Here is an 8,575-nt window from a genome sequence, read left to right as displayed (position 1 = left end):
ACAGGGTCAGGGGTCAGTATGATGTGTTGGTTAACAGGGTCGGGGGTCAGTATGATGTGTTGGTTAACAGGGTCAGGGGTCAGTATGATGTGTTGGTTAACAGGGTCAGGGGTCAGTATGATGTGTTGGTTAACAGGGTCAGTATGATGTGTTGGTTAACAGGGTCAGTATGATGTGTTGGTTAACAGGGTCAGGGGTCAGTATGATGTGTTGGTTAACAGGGTCAGTATGATGTGTTGGTTAACAGGGTCAGGGGTCAGTTTGATGTGTTGGTTAACAGGGTCAGTGTGATGTGTTGGTTAACAGGGTCAGGGGTCAGTATGATGTGTTGGTTAACAGGGTCAGGGGTCAGTATGATGTGTTGGTTAACAGGGTCAGGGGTCAGTATGATGTGTTGGTTAACAGGGTCAGGGGTCAGTATGATGTGTTGGTTAACAGGGTCAGGGGTCAGTATGATGTGTTGGTTAACAGGGTCAGGGGTCAGTATGATGTGTTGGTTAACAGGGTCAGGGGTCAGTTTGATGTGTTTGTTAACAGGGTCAGGGGTCAGTATGATGTGTTGGTTAACAGGGTCAGTATGATGTGTTGGTTAACAGGGTCAGGGGTCAGTTTGATGTGTTGGTTAACAGGGTCAGTATGATGTGTTGGTTAACAGGGTCAGGGATCAGTATGATGTGTTGGTTAACAGGGTCAGGGGTCAGTATGATGTGTTGGTTAACAGGGTCAGTATGATGTGTTGGTTAACAGGGTCAGGGGTCAGTATGATGTGTTGGTTAACAGGGTCAGGGGTCAGTATGATGTGTTTGTTAACAGGGTCAGGGGTCAGTATGATGTGTTTGTTAACAGGGTCAGTATGATGTGTTGGTTAACAGGGTCAGGGGTCAGTATGATGTGTTGGTTAACAGGGTCAGGGGTCAGTATGATGTGTTTGTTAACAGGGTCAGTATGATGTGTTTGTTAACAGGGTCAGTATGATGTGTTGGTTAACAGGGTCAGGGGTCAGTATGATGTGTTGGTTAACAGGGTCAGGGGTCAGTATGATGTGTTGGTTAACAGGGTCAGGGGTCAGTATGATGTGTTTGTTAACAGGGTCAGTTTGATGTGTTGGTTAACAGGGTCGGTATGATGTGTTGGTTAACAGGGTCAGGGGTCAGTATGATGTGTTGGTTAACAGGGTCAGGGGTCAGTATGATGTGTTGGTTAACAGGGTCAGTATGATGTGTTGGTTAACAGGGTCAGTATGATGTGTTGGTTAACAGGGTCAGGGGTCAGTATGATGTGTTTGTTAACAGGGTCAGGGGTCAGTATGATGTGTTGGTTAACAGGGTCAGTTTGATGTGTTGGTTAACAGGGTCAGTATGATGTGTTGGTTAACAGGGTCAGGGGTCAGTATGATGTGTTTGTTAACAGGGTCAGGGGTCAGTATGATGTGTTTGTTAACAGGGTCAGGGGTCAGTATGATGTGTTGGTTAACAGGGTCAGTATGATGTGTTGGTTAACAGGGTCAGGGGTCAGTATGATGTGTTGGTTAACAGGGTCAGTATGATGTGTTGGTTAACAGGGTCAGTATGATGTGTTGGTTAACAGGGTCAGTATGATGTGTTGGTTAACAGGGTCAGGGGTCAGTATGATGTGTTGGTTAACAGGGTCAGGGGTCAGTATGATGTGTTGGTTAACAGGGTCAGTATGATGTGTTTGTTAACAGGGTCAGTTTGATGTGTTGGTTAACAGGGTCGGGGCTCAACTCCATTTCAATTACAAATTCCGATTCCAATTTCAGTGTACTTCCTGAATGGACTAGAATCGAAATGGAAATGACCCAGCCCTGTGTAATGCCATTCTAGTCATTCTGTTACAGCCCATTACTGCTGGGAGCTGTCCTCCCCAATAAATGTGCCACCAGTCGTCTGTGTATCTTAAGATCGGATTACAGTTTACTACAGAGGAGGAATGAGAAAGAGACAGAGAGACAGAGAGACAGAGAGACAGAGAGACAGACCGACAGACAGACAGACAGACAGACAGACAGACAGACAGACAGACAGACAGACAGACAGACAGACAGACAGACAGACAGACAGACAGACAGACAGACAGACAGACAGAAAAATCAAGGTATAAGAAATTGATTTAAATACCATCCGAACATGTTTCTCCTTGTGAACACACACACACACACACACACACACACACACACACACACACACACATTACAACCAACTCTGGATAATGTCTCCATCTAGCTAATAGCTACAAATGCTCTCTCCTGCTGGGTAAGGTTTCAGTCAGAGGATCTATAATGGTGTCCCACACGGGACCCTACATAGTACACTACTTCTAACCAGAGTTCTGGACCAGTGTAGTGCACTACTTCTAACCAGAGTTCTGGACCAGTGTAGTGCACTACTTCTAACCAGAGTTCTGGACCAGTGTAGTGCACTACTTCTAACCAGAGTTCTGGACCAGTGTAGTGCACTACTTCTAACCAGAGTTCTGGACCAGTGTAGTACACTACTTCTAACCAGAGTTCTGGACCAGTGTAGTACACTACTTCTAACCAGAGTTCTGGACCAGTGTAGTGCACTACTTCTAACCAGAGTTCTGGACCAGTGTAGTACACTACTTCTAACCAGAGTTCTGGACCAGTGTAGTGCACTACTTCTAACCAGAGTTCTGGACCAGTGTAGTACACTAATTCTAACCAGAGTTCTGGACCAGTGTTGTACACCTCCTGAACTCTGATCTGGTTTTGACCTTTATTGCCTGCCCACGACCATTCTCTTGCCTACTCCTTGTGGATTAATAAATCATATCGAAGACTCAAACCATCTGCCTCCCGTGTCGGCATCAGGGTCTCGTCTTGTGCCCTCCATAGTAGTGCACTAACTAGTGAATAGGGTGCCGTGTGGCTCGTAGACTCCATTGATCTGCAGGGAACCTGATCTCAGAACACTGTTCGTGCTGTGTTCCTACAGACAGGTCGATGGGGTGTGTGTGTGTGTGTGTGTGTGTGTGTGTGTGTGTGTGTGTGTGTGTGTGTGTGTGTGTGTGTGTGTGTGTGTGTGTGTGTGTGTGTGTGTGTGTGTGTGGTGAGACAATGCAACAGTTAGTGTATTGGTAGTGTTTATTGAGTTAAGAGGTAGCTATCCTGAAAAGGAGGGTTGGGTATATCGTGTTTCTTGTCAGGTGGAGACTGATAACAGAACAGATCTAGAAATATATCTCTATGTTCAGAATGAGTCATAACGAGGGGAGGATAACATACATATTTTACGATGACATGTTGTCATCTCTCTCTCTCTGTCTCGCTCTCTCTCTCTCTCTGTCTCGCTCTCTCTCTCTCTGTCTCTCTCTCTTTCTGTCTCTCTCTCTCTTTCTGTCTCTCTCTCTCTCTTTCTCCCTCTCTCTCTCTCTTTCTGTCTCTCTCTCTGTCTCGCTCTCTGTCTCGCTCTCTCTCTCTATCTCTGTCTCTCTCTCTCTGTCTCTCTCTCTCTCTCTTACACACATCTCACCTCCCTCTCTCTCTCTGAAAGGTTGGAGTTAAGCTAATGGGTTTAGTTTAAGTAATGCATTATAGTACTTCCTTTACACAAACATCTCTGTCCTAGAAAGAGGCGGAAGACGGAGAGCAAGAGGGAGAGAAATGGAGAGGGAAGTGGGGGGAGAGAGCGAAAGACACAGAGAGAGAGATGGAGAGAGAGAGAGATGGAGAGGGGGTCTGGGGGGTCCATGGAGTACTGGGGGTCCATGGGGTACTGGGGGTCCATGGAGTACTGGGGGGGGGTCCATGGGGTACTGGGGGTCCATGGAGTACTGGGGGGGGGGGGGTCCATGGAGTACTGGGGGTCCATGGGGTACTGGGGGTCCATGGAGTGGGTGGGGGGTCCATGGAGTACTGGGGGGTCCATGGAGTACTGGGGGTCCATGGAGTGGGTGGGGGGGTCCATGGAGTACTGGGGGGTCCATGGAGTACTGGGGGTCCATGGAGTACTGGGGGGGTCCATGGAGTACTGGGGGGGTCCATGGAGTACTGGGGGGGTTATGTACAGTGAGCACCAATGGATCACTGAGCTGTATGTTTCCTGGTATATTGTTGTTGTTGTTCTCTGTCCTCCAAAAATATAATACAAATAAAAGAGTATGTTTCTAAACACTTCTACGTTCATGTGGATTCTGCCGTGATTACGGATCATCCTGAATGAATCCGGAATATTGGGGAGTCAGGGTAGCCTAGTGGTTAGAGCGTTGGACTAGTAACCGGAAGGTTGCAAGTTCAAATCCCTGAGCTGACAAGGTACAAATCTGTTGTTCTGCCCCTGAACCGGTAGGAACACTGTAATGCTAACCTCCCCTGTTATTGTAATGGTGAGAGGTTAGCATGTCTTGGTGGTATGATATAAAATGCTAACCCCTCCCTGTTATTGTAATGGTGAGAGGTTAGCATGTCTTGGTGGTATGATATAAAATGCTAACCCCTCCCCTGTTATTGTAATGGTGAGAGGTTAGCATGTCTTGGGGGTATGATATAAAATGCTAACCCCTCCCCTGTTATTGTAATGGTGAGAGGTTAGCATGTCTTGGTGGTATGATATAAAATGCTAACCCCTCCCCTGTTATTGTAATGGTGAGAGGTTAGCATGTCTTGGGGGTATGATATAAAATGCTAACCCCTCCCTGTTATTATAATGGTGAGAGTTTAGCATGTCTTGGTGGTATGATATAAAATGCTAACCTCCCCTGTTATTATAATGGTGGGAGGTTAGCATGTCTTGGGGCTATGATATAAAATGCTAACCTCCCTTGTTATTGTAATGGTGAGAGGTTAAATTCTCTGGCAACAGCTCTGGTGCACCTTCCTGCAGTGAACATGCCAATTACACGCTCCCTCAAAACTCGAGACATCTGTGGCGTTGTTTTGTTTGACAAAACTGCACATTTTAGAGTGGCCTTTTATTGTCCCCCCCCCAGCACAAGGTGCTCCTGTGTAATGATCATGCTGTTTAATCAGCTTCTTGATATGCCACACCTGTCAAAACTGCACATTTTAGAGTGGCATTTTATTGTCCCCAGCACAAGGTGCACCTGTGTCATGCTGTTTAAATCGGCTTCTTAACATGCCACACCTGTCAGGTGGATGGATTGTCTCGACAAAGGAGAAATGCTCGCTGACAGGGACGTAAATAATATAAGCTTTTTGTGCGTATGGGACATTTATGGGATGTTTTTTTTATTTCAGCTCATGAAACATGAGACCCAACACTTTACATGTTGTGTTTATATTTCTGTTCAGCCGACAATAAAAGTCACTTCAAAATAATACATTATTCAGCATTCATTTCTATCAAAAACAAACAGCATCCAACACATCAGTTGTAGTCAAGCTTGACGTGTTCATTGCTATAAACACTAAACTTTTTTTTTTTAAATTTTACACTGTTTTCTCCCCAATTTCGTGGTATCCAATTGTTGTAGTAGCTACTATCTTGTCTCATCGCTACAACTCCCGTACGGGCTCAGGAGAGACGAAGGTTGAAAGTCATGCGTCCTCCGATACACAACATAACCAAGCCGCACTGCTTCTTAACACAGCGCGCATCCAACCCGGAAGCCAGGCGCACCAATGTGTCAAAGGAAACCTTGGTTAGCGCGCACTGCGCCCGGCTCGCCACAGGAGTCGCTGGTGCGCGATGAGACAAGGATATCCCTACTGACCAAACCCTCCCTAACCCGGACGACACTAGGATAACCGTGCGTCGCCCCACGGACCTCCCGGTTACGACAGAGCCTGGGCGCGAACCCAGAGTCTCTGGTGGCACAGCAGTACAGCGCCCTTAACCACTGCGCCACCCGGGAGGCCAGTACAGCGCCCTTAACCACTGCGCCACCCGGGAGGCCAGTACAGCGCCCTTAACCACTGCGCCACCCGGGAGGCCAGTACAGCGCCCTTAACCACTGCGCCACCCGGGAGGCCAGTACAGCGCCCTTAACCACTGCCCCACCCGGGAGGCCAGTACAGCGCCCTTAACCACTGCGCCACCCGGGAGGCCAGTACAGCGCCCTTAACCACTGCGCCACCCGGGAGGGAGCCCTTAACCACTGCCCCACCCGGGAGGCCAGTACAGCGCCCTTAACCACTGCCCCACCCGGGAGGCCAGTACAGCGCCCTTAACCACTGCCCCACCCGGGAGGCCAGTACAGCGCCCTTAACCACTGCCCCACCCGGGAGGCCAGTACAGCGCCCTTAACCACTGCGCCACCCGGGAGGCCAGTACAGCGCCCTTAACCACTGCGCCACCCGGGAGGCCAGTACAGCGCCCTTAACCACTGCGCCACCCGGGAGGCCAGTACAGCGCCTTAACCACTGCCCCACCCGGGAGGCCCCACCCGGGAGGCCAGTACAGCGCCCTTAACCACTGCCCCACCCGGGAGGCCAGTACAGCGCCCTTAACCACTGCCCCACCCGGGAGGCCAGTACAGCGCCCTTAACCACTGCCCCACCCGGGAGGCCAGTACAGCGCCCTTAACCACTGCGCCACCCGGGAGGCCAGTACAGCGCCCTTAACCACTGCGCCACCCGGGAGGCCAGTACAGCGCCCTTAACCACTGCGCCACCCGGGAGGCCAGTACAGCGCCCTTAACCACTGCCCCACCCGGGAGGCCACAGCGCCCTTAACCACTGCGCCACCCGGGAGGCCAGTACAGCGCCCTTAACCACTGCGCCACCCGGGAGGCCAGTACAGCGCCCTTAACCACTGCCCCACCCGGGAGGCCAGTACAGCGCCCTTAACCACTGCCCCACCCGGGAGGCCAGTACAGCGCCCTTAACCACTGCGCCACCCGGGAGGCCAGTACAGCGCCCTTAACCACTGCCCCACCCGGGAGGCCAGTACAGCGCCCTTAACCACTGCCCCACCCGGGAGGCCAGTACAGCGCCCTTAACCACTGCGCCACCCGGGAGGCCAGTACAGCGCCCTTAACCACTGCGCCACCCGGGAGGCCAGTACAGCGCCCTTAACCACTGCGCCACCCGGGAGGCCAGTACAGCGCCCTTAACCACTGCGCCACCCGGGAGGCCAGTACAGCGCCCTTAACCACTGCGCCACCCGGGAGGCCAGTACAGCGCCCTTAACCACTGCGCCACCCGGGAGGCCAGTACAGCGCCCTTAACCACTGCGCCACCCGGGAGGCCAGTACAGCGCCCTTAACCACTGCGCCACCCGGGAGGCCAGTACAGCGCCCTTAACCACTGCGCCACCCGGGAGGCCAGTACAGCGCCCTTAACCACTGCGCCACCCGGGAGGCCAGTACAGCGCCCTTAACCACTGCCCCACCCGGGAGGCCAGTACAGCGCCCTTAACCACTGCGCCACCCGGGAGGCCAGTACAGCGCCCTTAACCACTGCCCCACCCGGGAGGCCAGTACAGCGCCCTTAACCACTGCCCACCCGGGAGGCCAGTACAGCGCCCTTAACCACTGCGCCACCCGGGAGGCCAGTACAGCGCCCTTAACCACTGCGCCACCCGGGAGGCCAGTACAGCGCCCTTAACCACTGCGCCACCCGGGAGGCCAGTACAGCGCCCTTAACCACTGCGCCACCCGGGAGGCCAGTACAGCGCCCTTAACCACTGCGCCACCCGGGAGGCCAGTACAGCGCCCTTAACCACTGCGCCACCCGGGAGGCCAGTACAGCGCCCTTAACCACTGCGCCACCCGGGAGGCCAGTACAGCGCCCTTAACCACTGCGCCACCCGGGAGGCCAGTACAGCGCCCTTAACCACTGCGCCACCCGGGAGGCCAGTACAGCGCCCTTAACCACTGCGCCACCCGGGAGGCCAGTACAGCGCCCTTAACCACTGCGCCACCCGGGAGGCCAGTACAGCGCCCTTAACCACTGCGCCACCCGGGAGGCCAGTACAGCGCCCTTAACCACTGCGCCACCCGGGAGGCCAGTACAGCGCCCTTAACCACTGCGCCACCCGGGAGGCCAGTACAGCGCCCTTAACCACTGCCCCACCCGGGAGGCCAGTACAGCGCCCTTAACCACTGCCCCACCCGGGAGGCCAGTACAGCGCCCTTAACCACTGCGCCACCCGGGAGGCCAGTACAGCGCCCTTAACCACTGCGCCACCCGGGAGGCCAGTACAGCGCCCTTAACCACTGCCCCACCCGGGAGGCCAGTACAGCGCCCTTAACCACTGCCCCACCCGGGAGGCCAGTACAGCGCCCTTAACCACTGCGCCACCCGGGAGGCCAGTACAGCGCCCTTAACCACTGCCACCCACCCGGGAGGCCAGTACAGCGCCCTTAACCACTGCCCCACCCGGGAGGCCAGTACAGCGCCCTTAACCACTGCCCCACCCGGGAGGCCAGTACAGCGCCCTTAACCACTGCCCCACCCGGGAGGCCAGTACAGCGCCCTTAACCACTGCCCCACCCGGGAGGCCAGTACAGCGCCCTTAACCACTGCCCCACCCGGGAGGCCAGTACAGCGCCCTTAACCACTGCCCCACCCGGGAGGCCAGTACAGCGCCCTTAACCACTGCCCCACCCGGGAGGCCAGTACAGCGCCCTTAAC

Source organism: Oncorhynchus nerka, unplaced genomic scaffold (genome assembly GCF_034236695.1).
Source record: "Oncorhynchus nerka isolate Pitt River unplaced genomic scaffold, Oner_Uvic_2.0 unplaced_scaffold_423, whole genome shotgun sequence".
Taxonomy (NCBI): domain Eukaryota; kingdom Metazoa; phylum Chordata; class Actinopteri; order Salmoniformes; family Salmonidae; genus Oncorhynchus; species Oncorhynchus nerka.
This window is presented reverse-complemented; position numbering follows the sequence as displayed.